The sequence below is a fragment of the Bubalus bubalis genome, chromosome 3 (genome assembly GCF_019923935.1).
Source record: "Bubalus bubalis isolate 160015118507 breed Murrah chromosome 3, NDDB_SH_1, whole genome shotgun sequence".
Classification (NCBI taxonomy): Eukaryota; Metazoa; Chordata; class Mammalia; order Artiodactyla; family Bovidae; genus Bubalus; species Bubalus bubalis.
This window is the reverse complement of record NC_059159.1, coordinates 20,578,208-20,592,472: the sequence shown is the minus strand read 5'-3', so window position 1 is coordinate 20,592,472 and position 14,265 is coordinate 20,578,208. Positions and strand designations below refer to the sequence as shown.

At 42.6% G+C, this 14,265-nt stretch overlaps 1 protein-coding gene across 4 annotated transcripts in view; it reads right to left on the bottom strand.

Annotated features, from left to right (window-relative positions):
* The window catches only part of STAT3 (signal transducer and activator of transcription 3), a 75,572-nt gene extending 61,716 nt beyond the window's left edge, over positions 1-13,856 (bottom strand). For 3 of the 4 annotated variants that reach the window (XM_025280126.3, XM_006055750.4, XM_006055751.4), the window contains exon 1: positions 13,539-13,856. The gene's annotated coding sequence lies outside the window, so the exon portion shown is untranslated. The remainder of the gene's footprint in view (positions 1-13,538) is intronic. The other variant, XM_025280125.3, reaches the window with a different exon arrangement.
* Positions 13,857-14,265: the final 409 nt, after the last annotated feature.

The window sequence follows — 14,265 nt, the reverse complement described above, 5'->3', positions numbered from 1 at the left end:
GGAATGAAGCAGGGCAAAGGCTAATAGAGCTTTGCCGACAGAACGCACTGGTCATAGCAAACACCCCCCCCCCCCCCCCCCCAACAACATAAGAGAAGACTCTACACATAGACATCACCAGATGGTCAACACCAAAATCAGATTGATTATATTCTTTGCAGCCAAAGATGGAGAAGCTCTATACAGTCAGCAAAAACAAGACCAGGAGCTGACTGTGGCTCAGATCATGAACTCCTTATTGCCAAATTCAGACTTAAATTGAAGAAAGTGGGGAAAACCACTAGACCATTCAGGTATGACCTAAATCAAATCCCTTATGATTATACAGTGGAAGTGAGAAATAGATTTAAGGGACTAGATCTGATAGACAGAGTGCCTGATGAACTGTGCACAGAGGTTCGTGACATTGTACAGGAGACAGGAATCAAGACCATCCCCATGGAAAAGAAATGCAAAAAAGCAAAATGGCTGTCTGAGGAGGCCTAACAAATAGCTGTGAAAAGAAGAGAAGCAAAAAGCAAAGGAGAAAAGGAAAGATATAAGCATCTAAATGCAGAGTTCCAAAGAACAGCAAGGAGAGATAAGAAAGCCTTCCTCAGCAATCAATGCAAAGAAATAGAGGAAAACAACAGAATGGGAAAGACAAGAGATCTCTTCAAGAAAATTTAGAGATACCAAGGGAACATTTCATGCAAAGATGGACTCAATAAAGGACAGAAATGGTATGGACCTAACAGAAGCAGAAGATATTAAGAAGAGGTGGCAAGAATACACAGAGGAACTATACAAAAAAGATCTTCACGACCCAGATAATCACGATGGTGTGATCACTCACCTAGAGCCAGACATCCTGGAATGTGAAGTCAAGTGGGCCTTAGAAAGCATCACTATGAACAAAGCTAATGGAGGTGATGGAATTCCAGTGGAGCTATTTCAAATCCTGAAAGATGATGCTGTGAAAGTGCTGCACTCAATATGCCAGCAAATTTGGAAAACTCAGCAGTGGCCACAGGACTGGAAAAGGTCAGTTTTCATTCCAATCCCAAAGAAAGGCAATGCCAAAGAATACTCAAACTACTGCACAATTGCACTCATCTCACATGCTAGTAAAGTAATGCTCAAAATTCTCCAAGCCAGGCTTCAGCAATACATGAACCATGAACTTCCAGATGTTCAAGCTGGTTTTAGAAAAGGCAGAGGAACCAGAGACCAAACTGCCAACATCCACTGGATCATGGAAAAAGCAAGAGAGTTCCAGAAAAGTATCTATTTCTGCTTTATTGACTATGCCAAAGCCTTTGACTGTGTGGATCACAATAAACTGTGGAAAGTTCTGAAAGAAATGGGAATACCAGACCACCTGACCTGCCTCTTGAGAAACCCATATGCAGGTCAGGAAGCAACAGTTAGAACTGGACATGGAACTACAGACTGCTTCCAAATAGGAAAAGGAGTACGTCAAGGCTGTATATTGTCATCCTGCTTATTTAACTTATATGCAGAGTACATCATGAGAAATGCTGGGCTGGAAGAAGCACAAGCTGGAATCAAGATTGCCGGGAGAAATATCAATAACCTCAGATATGCAGATGACACCACCCATATGGCAGAAAGTGAAGAGGAACTCAAAACCCTCTTGATGAAAGTGAAAGAGGCGAGTTTGAAAAAGTTGGCTTAAAGCTCAACATTCAGACTACATCATGGCATCTGGTCCCATCACTTCGTGGGAAATAGATGGGGAAACAGTGGAAACAGTGTCAGACTTTATTTTGGGGGGCTCCACAATCACTGCAGATGGTGATTGCAGCCATGAAATTAAAAGACACTTACTCCTTGGAAGGAAACTTATGACCAACCTAGATAGCATATTGAAAAGCAGAGACATTACTTTGCCAACAAAGGTCTGTTCTAGTCAAGGCTATGGTTTTTCCAGTGGTCATGTATGGATGTGAGAGTTGGACTGTGAAGAAAGCTGAGCACTGAAGAATTGATGCTTTTGAACTGTGGTGTTGGAGAAGACTCTTGAGAGTCCCTTGGACTGCAAGAGATCCAACCAGTCCATCCTAAAGAAGATCAGTCCTGGGTGTTCATTGGAAGGACTGATGCTAAAGCTGAAACTCCATTACTTTGGCCACCTCATGCAAAGAGTTGACTCATTGGAAAAGACTCTGATGCTGGGAGGGACTGGGGGCAAGAGGAGAAGGGGATGACAGAGGATGAGATGGCTGGATGGCATCACCGACTCGATGGACATGAGTTTGAGTGAACTCTGGGAGTTGGTGATGGACAGGGAGGCCTGGCGTGCTGCGATTCATGGGGTCGCAAAGAGTCAGACACGACTGAGCGGCTGAACTGAACTGAACTGAATGGAGTCATATTATATGTTTTGAAGTTTTATCTCTGCTGTATTATCTCTGACAAGTAAACTTCTCTTTGAATTTGTAATACAAGCAATTATAAGAAGGAAAATGACAGCTTTACTTATGTTACACGTATACACTAAAGTTAAAGACCTGTCTGAAATAGAACACTTCTTATAGAATTTAAGGACAATTCTTAGCCAGAAATGTCTTTAGAAATTAACCCGAGTCTTCAGAAAGTATCTTAATATGTTCATGGGTGGCCTATCAATAAAACCAAATTGAACTCTAATTTGGCAAAGTGATTCTTTATGACTATTTATTATGACTGTAATCCCCCCTTGATTAATATTCAGATCCATAAATACTAGGAACAAACAGGATAAAAAGAAATCTACAAAGCATTTTTCCTTGGAAGACCACATGGCTACCATTTACTTTTATCCCCAAAACAATGATTTCTAAAACCTGTGGATATGACTTCATGAATCTGAAGACTTATAGCTTATGATCCTTCAGAGCAGCGTTCTCACACCAAGGACCACCAATAACAGAACACTGGCTGTTTGTTAAAAATAACCCTAGATCTACTAACCCAGACTCTCTGGAACAGAACCATAGACTCTTTTTTTTTCTTTCTTCAACAGCTATTCAAGGAGTTCTTATGCTAAAACTTGTCAATCAGCAGTTCTCAAACTTTTTATTGTCAGGACCCCCTTAAAAATTGAGGATCCTAAGGAGCATTTGTTTATGGACATATATCAATTTTACTGTATTACAAACTAAAACTGAGACATTTATATTAATTTATTTTAAAAATAAACCTATTACATAAATAACATCTCTATGAAAAACAACTTATTTTAAAAAAAATTTAGTGGAAAGAGTGACATTGTTAAAGTTTTGGAAGCTTCTCTAACGATTTCTCTAATCTCTAGCTTAGAACACAGCTGGATTCTCACAGCTCTGTTTTTGCATTCAACCTGTTGCAGTATGTTGTTCTGGTTGAAATGTAGGAAGAAATTTTGGCCTCACACTCACTGGAAAAGAAAGGACAGTATATGAAGAATCTTTGCAGATAACTTTGGATATTATTAAATACTACATCAAAACTTGACAAGTACTAGTTTCTTCAAGGTTAGAGGCAGTGTAGATTCTGAAACCATAGCAATGAACTCTTCATACACAGTTACATTAAAATCCATTAGTCTATCTTGCATTTTGAATGGAATGTTTTCATGCATGATTTTGTAATGCCATGCATCAAGTATCTGTAAAACACTATTTCAGAGACATGCAGACCTTCAAATACCAACATAATTTATTATAAACTATCACAAAACCACATTATCAAAAAATCACATTAATACTGAGAAGCTGTCAAACACACAGTAGTGGATATAAGTTTCTCAAACTCTAATTTCCACTCTAAAGCATCGGCAACAAATAATGCCAGTTGTTTTCCTTGAAGAAAAAGCTTCCCTCCTTTCATTTTTGAGAAAATATCAATATCCCTGTTGGTCTGTCAATCATTCTTTCAAGTAAGAATGGTGCTTCGTGAAAAAAGCAGCTAGTTTGAGATCACAACTCAAACAATTCCACAAGTGCTTTTCCACCAGACTTCTTGGCAGCAGAAGTGCTTTCTGCAGCCCTGCCATTTCACTGCTGCTGCTAAGTCGCTTCAGTCGTGTCTGACTCTGTGTGACCCCACAGATGGCAGCCCACCAGGCTCCTCCACCCCTGGGATCTTCCAGGCAAGAACACTGGAGTGGGTTGCCATTTCCTTCTCCTATGCATGAAAGTGAAACATGAAAGTGAAGTCGTGTCCTACTCTTCACGACCCCATGGACTGCAGCCTACCAGGCTCCTCCATCCATGGGATTTTCCAGGCAAGAGTACCAGAGTGGGTTGCCATTGCCTTCTCTGGGCCATTTCACTACAGAGTATCAAAAAGCCATTAAAAAAAAAAAGTCATCAAGAGCTGAGAGAGAACGAAATTAATATTGTTTACTGTTTTATCATGGGCATTAAGTGAAATCAGACATTTTTTCCCCCTGAAAGTGCAGTGAGTACAAGGACTAATAGTATAAGTACAAATGCCAACTAATTTAAAAAATAAAAATAATGTTATAAAAATAGTTTTAATCTCAAAGACCCACTCTGAAAAGATTTCAGAGACCCACTGTGGACCACACTCTGCAAATTGCTGCTAGGCAACTCAAACAGAAGGATCAGGGAGCAACCCATCCATGTGTGTGGGCTACGTCACTTCAATTACGTCCAACTCTTTGCAACCCTATGGACGTAGCCTGCCAGGCTCCTCTGTTCATGGGATTCTGTGGGCAAGAATAAGGGAATGGGTCGCCATGCCCTCCTCCAGGGAATATTCCTGACCCATCCAGGAACAATACAAAAACAAAAACTATGTCTTCACTTGACAAAGGAACAAGGGGAACTTAGACAAAAGTCTGCTGTGATTTAGGGATGGAGTGATTGAGAGTAATGGAAGCTGGGTCCTGGTATCATAGGTATATGAACAGCAAGTTTTAAAAATCTGGGGAGTGAAAGTGTGCAACAATTTCTACCTGTGCAAGTGACAGGCACACACTGGAGTTTCATATTTAATGATGTAGCTAGACTTCTCCCCAGAATTAAAGTTTACGTTTAGGGAGTTCCCTGGTAGCCTAGTGGTTAAGATTTCAGTGATTAGGATTCCTAATCCAGTGGTGAGGATTTCCGTGACCCGGATTCAACCCCTGGTCAGGGGAACTGAGATGCTGCAAGCCACACAATGCGGCCAGAAACAAAACAAAGTTTACATTTAAAGGGGAAAATGTTCACTCTGTCAACTGAAAAGCTACATTTCTAAACAGTATGTATAGGAGTTTCCTGTCTGCCCAGCAGTTATGACTCCAAGCTTTCCTGCTGAGGGTGCTGGTTCGATTCCTGCTTGGAGAACTAAGATCCTGCAAGCCACTTGGCGCAACCAAAAAAATAAATAAGCAGTATGCACGTTATGATTAAAACATTAAAATTATGAAAGCGAAAGTGAAAGTCGCTCAGTCGTGTCCAACTCTTTGCGACCCCTTGGACTATACAGCCCATGGAATTCTCCTGCCCAGAATACTAGAGTGGGTAGCCTTTCTCTTCTCCAAGGGATCTTCCCATCCTAGGGATTGAACCCAGGTCTCTTGCATTGCAGATGGATTCTTTACCAGCTAAGCTGCCAGGGAAGCCCACTAAAAGTAAACAGGTACAGATTTATTTATCTGTGTCTAAAGACAAACATGATGATACTTACCACAACATCATTTTGTCTTTAGATTCTGCAATCTCTGCCTATCATCTGATGAATTATGACATCCGTAGCCTAGAAGACTACGATGATTCAAAAATGATTTAAAAATAAATAAATAAATTGTAATTTTTTTTCTTCCTCCAAGTTCTTCTATGTGAGATCACAAAACTGAATATTTCATCCCACCCTAAGTCCACACTATACAGATCTTAAAAACATGCTGCTGCTGCTGCTGCTAAGTCGCTTCAGTCGTGTCCGACTCTGTGCGACCCCAGAGACAGCCCACCAGGCTCCCCCGTCCCTGGGATTCTCCAGGCAAGAACACTGGAGTGGGTTGCCATTTCCTTCTCCAATGCAGGAAAGTGAAAAAGTGAAAGTGAAGTCGCTCAGTCGTGTCCCACTCTTAGGGACCCCATGGACTGCAGCCCACCAGGCTCCTCCATCCATGGGATTTTCCAGGCAAGAGTACTGGAGTGGGGTGCCAAACATATTCACACGGAGTATCTTCTAAGATAAACAAAGTGTCTTCAAAAAGATACTGAGTTACAGGTATAATTTGCTACTGTCTGTGGAAGGAAGAAAAAAAGAGAAAGAATAACATGTTTGCCTATATATCACACATGATCATTCTGGAAAGATAAAGAAATAGGTACCTAGCGTCCCTGGGAGAGAAAGTTCAGAGGATAAGATGAAGGGGAGGCTTTCCATTTACTGTACAGATTAAACTTCCCCTCCCCCCTAAAATAAAAAAAACTAGCTTGGAACTGAAAAACAAAACTGATACATTCTTGCTGAAAATCTGTAGTTCAGACTAGCATTCATCTCTCCTAAGGAAAGGGGAAGCAGGTTCATCCAGAGACTATACGGGTTTTCTGGATGCCCCACTTCTAGTCGCATTCTCCATTACTTGGGAGATAATGGTAAAAGAAAGTCACTCTCTTTGCCAAGTTTAGGGAATCCAGTGGTAGAAGTCATTGGAATCACACAGCTGTATAGAGGGCACTTCTGACCCAGGACACAGTCATTTCTGCAGGATTGTTTTGAAATTAATAAATTACTTTTAAGAGCCATTTTAGGTTCAAATTAAAATTAAGTGGGAAGTACAGAGTTCACCTATCCCCCACCCCTTTCCCCCTGTAGGGACAGCCTGCCCTTGCCACTCCCACCCTATTAACATCCAGCACCGCAAGTACACTTGAGAAACAGGAATCTTAGACGGCTCCATGAACCTAGGATTCAACATCGTAATCAAGCCCCTAAAGCGTCCCAGGTGCTTCTATCTACTTATTTACGTACTCGAGTGGAAAGGGTAATAACACACGGAATTAAGAATAAATATTGATATATATGCATGTTCAAATTAAATATGAGATAATAAAAAAGAATAAATATTGAGATTTGGCTTTGATTATTCCACCTGCTCCAATGCATAAGACAGTGACCACTCTAATTACATTTTATTTTGGTTAATGTTTCAATAAATTTGCTTTCTCTAAACCTATTGATAAAAAAAGGCCCAAATACAAGACTGATTTGTCAGGCAAATTCAGTCTGAGATTAAATATTTATCGTATCTAAACCACAAGTAGAAAGAAATTCAAAGGCTGACGATTTTAATGCCAACTCAATGCAAGATTGCACTTTGCTTGGTTTAGAGGAGAGGTAATTACACAGCTAACATCTGGGTTTTGAGGTTTTGAGGATGACATTTGGGTGGACTGGAGGTGGGAGGGGGAGGAAAGAACAAAGGGAAAGTCTCATGATTTTAGCTTCTGTCAGAAAAAGTGTTTGCTTAAAAGTAAAGACAAAATGAACATTAGAAAAGAAGCAAAAAACAAGCATTTCAAGAAGTTTTTACTAAGCAGGTGCTCAAAGTCACACTCAGATCCTCCAATTCTAACAAGAACGGGAAGTCAGGCTGCCACAAACGAATAAAATCAATCAACAAAGTGGGAATAACAGTGGGTTCACAGCAGGCCAGGCAGGATTTCCCTAAATCGGGCTCACCCTCAATCATCTCAATCAGTTTTCAGAAATGGCTTCTACAAAAACTACCCAAACATCCCCCTAATAATTTGCACTCCTCCTCCACAATAGGGAAGCCATTTATTTACCAGAAGGTTTACTTTCTCTTTCAAACTCTGCTGGCTTCCTCCCGCCCCACATTCAGCCAAGAAACAGTGGCAGGCCTTTTCTCTTCGGCCTTCTCTGACCCCAAACCGGAGAGCTGGTGCAAGAGAATCTGTTTCATGGAGGTGCTGAGTGGCTGTTCTTAAACCACAAGGCTGTTTTGAGTTTTCGTTTGCAAAGGAAAGTTACAGGACAGGAAAGTAAAGCTCGACTTCTCCAATGAAAACACACGCACTCACATAGCACAGATGTGAAAGAACAAATCCCTTCCTGGCCTCATACGATTATTCACTCTACTTAGGGTGCAGCCTCACCCCCAAGCTGTGACCTCACCCCCAAGCTGTGTGCTGGCCCACCTTCCTTGCTTGAGTCCCCTACCCCTCAAACCTTTCGTATTATCTGTACTTTTTGTATCAAGAAGAACTCCAAGGGACTGTTTACATTCCTAAGTGGCCATAAAAATCTAATGTGTTGAATATTACTTCAAATAAATGGGCCACCATCAGAAGATGTAGAGACACATACGTCTGACAAAGGCATCCGTGTAAACATGCCCTGTTCCTTTTGCGTGATAGCCTCTGTCTCCTCCACCACAGTGTAAATCCCCCTGCTCCCTATTCATTTAGTTTTTTTCCTATTAGGTTAGAAGCTCCTGATTACTCCTTCTTTCCTTTGGGTCATGAAAGGCTACCGCAAATCATAACTGGTGTGACTTTATAGTTAGATACTGTGGTTTTTAATAATAGCAATTATTAGCACTCCACTTTTAGCTATCTCCCAGGTTCTGTGCAAAGTACTTCACATACCTTATCTTGCTCAATCCTCACAAATCCCTTACAATTGGATCTGGTATCTGCACTTTCTGGACAGAGAAAGTGAAACCGGGAGAAGTTAAGCAACTGACCCAAGATCTAAGGGGTGTTGGATCTGGGGTGAAAGCCCAGGAAGTTTGAGCTCATTGCCATTCTTTTGACTCCTATCACAGCTGTGGATCATGAAATCCTCAAACTCACCTCACCCAAACATTTCAACACTACAGTAACAGTTACCTTAGGAAAGCTCGTGTTTGATATAGTTAAAAAGTCAAAGGTCAGGGGAAAGTTCAGTGATTAGGAAAGTCATTTATTCTTAAGGATGGAGGGGGGAGGTTTTAGCAGAAAGGAAACTAGGCAATCTAAACTTTATTTTGGGGGCAGGTCTGCCTTTTTATTACTTTTTTATTAGGCTATTAGAAAGGAATTTGCAATACATTTGTCCAAGATAAATCGGTAGGTAGAAGCAGCTGCAAAATAGCTGGAGAAACACACACCAAATAAGACACGTATAAAAAATTATAGTTTCTATTTCGACAAATTTAAATTTCTTTACAAGAGCATGCATTACTTTTATAAACAAGAAAAAAACAACTTAATAACAGCTGAACCCAATTATTAACAGAAGGGCTGAGAGTCAGCTTCCTTTCTCCTCAGTTCTCCTAAATTAAGAACTTCCACTTATAGCTCCCTGAACACACTACACTGTTTTAAGTCTTTGCACGCTCATGTTCCCTCAGCCTTGAATACAGCTATTCACCAACTCAACTTTGTTGGGAGAATTCCTAATCATCCTATAAAACCCTAATCATGTGTTCCCATGTGAATACCCTTCTATAATAAAGCCTTTCTCTCTCATCCCTAAAAAAATTAATTTCTTTTCTTAGACATTTAATAAAAACTTAGATTTATCAAGTTCTTACTACACCAGGCATTATGCTAAGTATTTTACCAGCATCATCTCCTGGAGTCTTCAATAGCACTAGGAGATATACACTGTTAGCCTCTCCTTTCCAAGATAAGAAAACTGAGGTTCAGATTCTGACAAAGAAGTGGCAGATATAGGATCCAATTCCAGAATGTGTTGGACTCCAGAGTCTGACCTTTGAACCACTGTGCTGTCATCTTCCCACTCCTAAGTCCCTACTGACGAAGCACATACCCTGGCCCCTATAATACCACTTCCGGTTCCATGAAACAGGGACCATATTGCATTATCCTTGGATCCTGCCTAGCATGATAACCGACTCTCATTACATAACATGCTTGTTGATCTGAACTAGAGTTGTGATATTAATAATATGATATAGGAAAACTGAACATAATAGAAATCCTTTCTTGCATATGCTATTCCTTTCAAAATCTGGAGATATTTCAAACAACTCACTACCGAAGTACCATAAAACCATCCTGACAAAAGGGCCCCACTGTAACCCAAGGTTCCTTGCAACAAGTGTGTAACCACAATATTAATTTCACCCTAACCATCACAGATTGAGGTAGCCCAGGGATGTCATTCTGCTGGACCTCACCAAGGCTGCTCCAGGACACCAGGAGTTCTCCAGGATCTGGACATGTCCTTCAAGTGTTCTTTGGCTAGTTGTCACACATGACCCAAAAGTTAAGGTAAAATTTTTTTAAATACGGAAGACAGAAAATGTGAGTGGACATGTGTAGCCAGTTAAAATCCTCATTAAAAAAAAAAAGAAAACAAACCCACTTCGCACTTAACCACACAAATCTGCAAAGTCAGGACCCCTCTTTTTGGGTGCTGGTCCAGTTTATATGGTCATCTTCAATGACAACTTCCCTGGGGTGGAAGCCACACATACCCATTTACTTTATACAAATTAACCAACGTCAGGCATGTAGTAGGCACTCCATAATTAAACATCAATATTTGGCTTCAAAAATCTTTAAACTCCTTGACCTTGCATTCAAGACCTCTTACTCCTCTATTTACTTTGCTAATCTACTAGAATTGGGTCTGTGCCATATCACCATACCTCCTCGCCCCGAATTCTTTACATCAGTTAAATGCCAACCATTATGTGGGTCTCAGATCAAATCTCTCCTCTGGCAAGAAGACTTCTAGACAACTGCAAGACTCATAACCTCTCCTCCTTCTGAAGACCTGTAGTGCTTAGTGAAGCACTGTCCAACAGCGAAGCATTCCACTCTATGATAATGGAAATGTTCTATATCTGTGCATATCTATATATCTATGTTATATATCTATAACAGCTACCTTGCTGGACAGCATGGGCTTACAGTCTCACCATCTCTTTGAGGAAATCAAGTTGCATTACATGGATAAGAAATTTATGAAGTTGTCACAGTAGACTGCAAGGTCTGTCAACAAGGCATCTTGTTCCTCATAGCAACTTTCACAAAGGTGTAAAAAGTAAATATTTGTTGATCTGTATATAACCTCTGAGAAAGCCATAAAGTTAAAAGGTGCTGGACTCGGCCTCTGGAATGATGGCCACCACCTCTGCCCCATCTCACCATCTGAAAGTCATGACGTGCAGAGGCAGGAGGAAAGAGCAATTGGTATTTGGAGATACAAATGACCACCGATCAAGCCACAAGACACTTTGGTTTAAATGACATTTAGGTCATGACTGTCCTTCACCTACAAACCTGCCTCAGTAAATCTCTCTTTCCATTAGCAAATAGCTAAATTCTGATGGTAAATTATGCAGACTAAAAAGTTAGTTACCTGAGGGGAAGGAGATTGAGAGTTTGGGATTGACATGTACACACTGCTATCTTACAACAGATAATCAAAAAGGACCTTTTGTATAGCACAGGTAATGCTGCTCAATATTCTGTAATAACCTAAATGGGACTCACCTGTTTATTTTAAATATCTCCTTTGGAGTCTTATAGGATATTGATGGTATTTCATTGTCTAGGTATATGTTAGAATTTCACTGACACTTTTCCCAGTAGGGCCTACAGTCACTCTAAATTACGACCTAATACTTAAGCATAGATAGTCAAAAGCAAACAAAATATACAGAAGGTACAAGCTCCACCACTATGGTATGTTGCTGCCCCGGGGCAAATGTCTTGTTCCTCACACCTCAATTTCCTTATCTTCAAAACAGAGTTAAAGTTACATGAACTATCTACCCTTTGTGGGTCAAGTCATAATTATGCATATTTCTAGATGGCTATTCTTCCCAAAAGAACGACATATAAAGATAGAAGATTTATGAATTTTCTAGTGGTTCTTTGTGGTAGATATGCTAGCAAATACAGAGATTAAGGTCAAGCCTCAGGGACTCCCCTTGTGGTCCAGTGGTTAAGAATCTACGCATTCAATACAGGGGAGTCAGGTTCAATCCCTGGTGGGGGAACTAAGATCCCACATGCCTTGGGGCAACTGAACCCACGCACCACAACTAAGACCCTATGCAGCCATAAATAAATAATAAATACACACAGAAAAAGCCTCTAGCATCTACAATTTCTTTATTTTTTTTGTATTAAAGACTTCTTTCCTCCATCCCACTGTGCAAATGTCACTGCAAAAATTCTACTAGTAGCTCAGCCTGGCACATGTAATAAGGAAATAAATGTGCTGACTCAGGGAATACATACATTTAATATAAAACATAAAATTGGCTAAATCAAGTCCTAACAGTCTAAATGCACATATAGAAGATTGAGATAATTTACGGTTCTGATTTATTTAAACCAATGCTGTATCAGCTCAGCCAGCCAAAAAACTACAACCCACACATAGAATAAATATGCCCTTTATTTATTTAACCAACCAGCAGGGACACGTTATATACATTTTTAATAAGAATAAGTGTGTCAATACCATGCATCCACTTGATATAACATAGAAAGATGTGGACTAAACATGGAAAAAACCACTCAGGTGACGGTTTGAATTAAGCTAACTGAAGTGCAACCACACCCCCAAACACAGGTAAAGTTTGCACACATGGCTTTGCCAAGGCCAGCCTGTCTTTGTTTCCCTCTCTGCATTTACCCAAGATCTTGGCTCTGAGACAGAGAACTCCCACTCTGGATTGGTTCATTCTGTCCTATGCAATTAAGCAACACCACAATCCAGTAAACGCAAGGGCTCAATTATTTATCTTCTGGCCAAGTTTACCAGGTGGTTATAAAAGAACAATGTCAAGGAGGAAAAAGGTTTATTTCTCTTTAGAGCTCGGTTGATGGGGGTTTTATTTTGATTTTTTTTTTGGAAGAGGGAGAAGGGAAACACGACTTTACCCCCAGAAAAAGGCTGGGGGGAGTTTAGAAAGAGTACAAGACTGTCAATTTCCCTACAGGAAACTTGAATCTTATGCAATAATCCTACCCATAACCAAACAGCCCGCAAGGCTGTAAAGGGAAGACACCTATTCCTACCTCCTCCAGGGGGGCACAGCTGGCTCCTAAAGGAGCAGGAACAGGGCAAGGCGGAGGAAATGGCTCAGCCGGGAGACGCCGGGCCCCGCCGGGGGGCGGCGAGGAGGCGCTTGCCAACCACCCCACTCCGTGATCTCCGCCGGCGTGACAGTCGCTCCCGTGGCCGGAACGTCCCCAGAGCCCCAGGGAGCAGGAAGTCGGGGGGCTGTCCCTCGCTCCTGCCCCCCCCCCACCCTAGAGTACCCTCGCCCCACGGTCCTCCCGCTCCAGTCCATTCTCTCTCTTCCTCTGCGTCTCCCCTTTTTCCAAAGAACGAAACTTCCTTCCAGCGCACCCCGTCCCTTCAGAGGTCGGCTCCTGTCATCCCGGGGAACTGTCCCTTCAGAGAGACCCTCCGTGTCTCCTCGTATCCCCCAGACCCCACTGAAGTTTCCATTCACTACTCCCCCAAACACCCCAGAAGCTCCCAGCGCGCCCCTCCTCCCCCGGGATGCCCAGGCCTGAAGGCCGTCGGGGGGCAGCCCCACCCTTAACCCCCTTCACCTGCTGCTCGGGCTGAGGCCCGACTGGCCGGGGCTGCGTTTGCGCCGGGGTGCGGGCCGCGGAACTCCCTCAGGCCGCGGAGTCTCCCTTGGCAGAAGTGGGGAGAGCGCGAAGCTGGGGTGCTCGTCAGGGATCCGGTTCGGGCTCTCTCCCTCAGCGGCGACGTCGGAACCCCAGGCTCCCCCTCCCCGTCTACGCCGCCGCAGCTCCGGAAACCGCTGAATTACAGCCCCTCCAGCCAATCCCCGCCCAGCCCCGGCTTGGCCTGGGCACGCCGCTCATGTATAATTCATAACATGACCAGTTTTCTCGGCCACCCAGAGGCCCTGCTGAGCTTACTCTACATCCGAAGCCCCACTCACTGGCCAATGAAGAGAGCCTCTGGGAGAAAGGGCGGAGCCAATACAACGCTGGGAACGCCCCCGTTCTGGCTGTTCCGACTCTTAGGACTCCTCCCTCCGCAACAACTAAGGAAGAACCGAGGCCCTGGGCAGAGGAGCCCGGGGGGAGGGAGGGAAGATGACTGGAATGTCCTGCTGAAAACTCAGCTGAGTTCCTGGCAGTGCGTGACGTCAAGCCACTTTAAATGCCCCTGATGCGGCTCCCTTCTGCTTGCTCTCCGTCTTCCCGGCCCTTGGCACCACGTGGGGGCAAGGTTGGGAGCACTTACCACGTGGGAATCAGCCAGTTAGACAGTCCCCAGGTGTCGCCAGATCCTCTAGGGGCC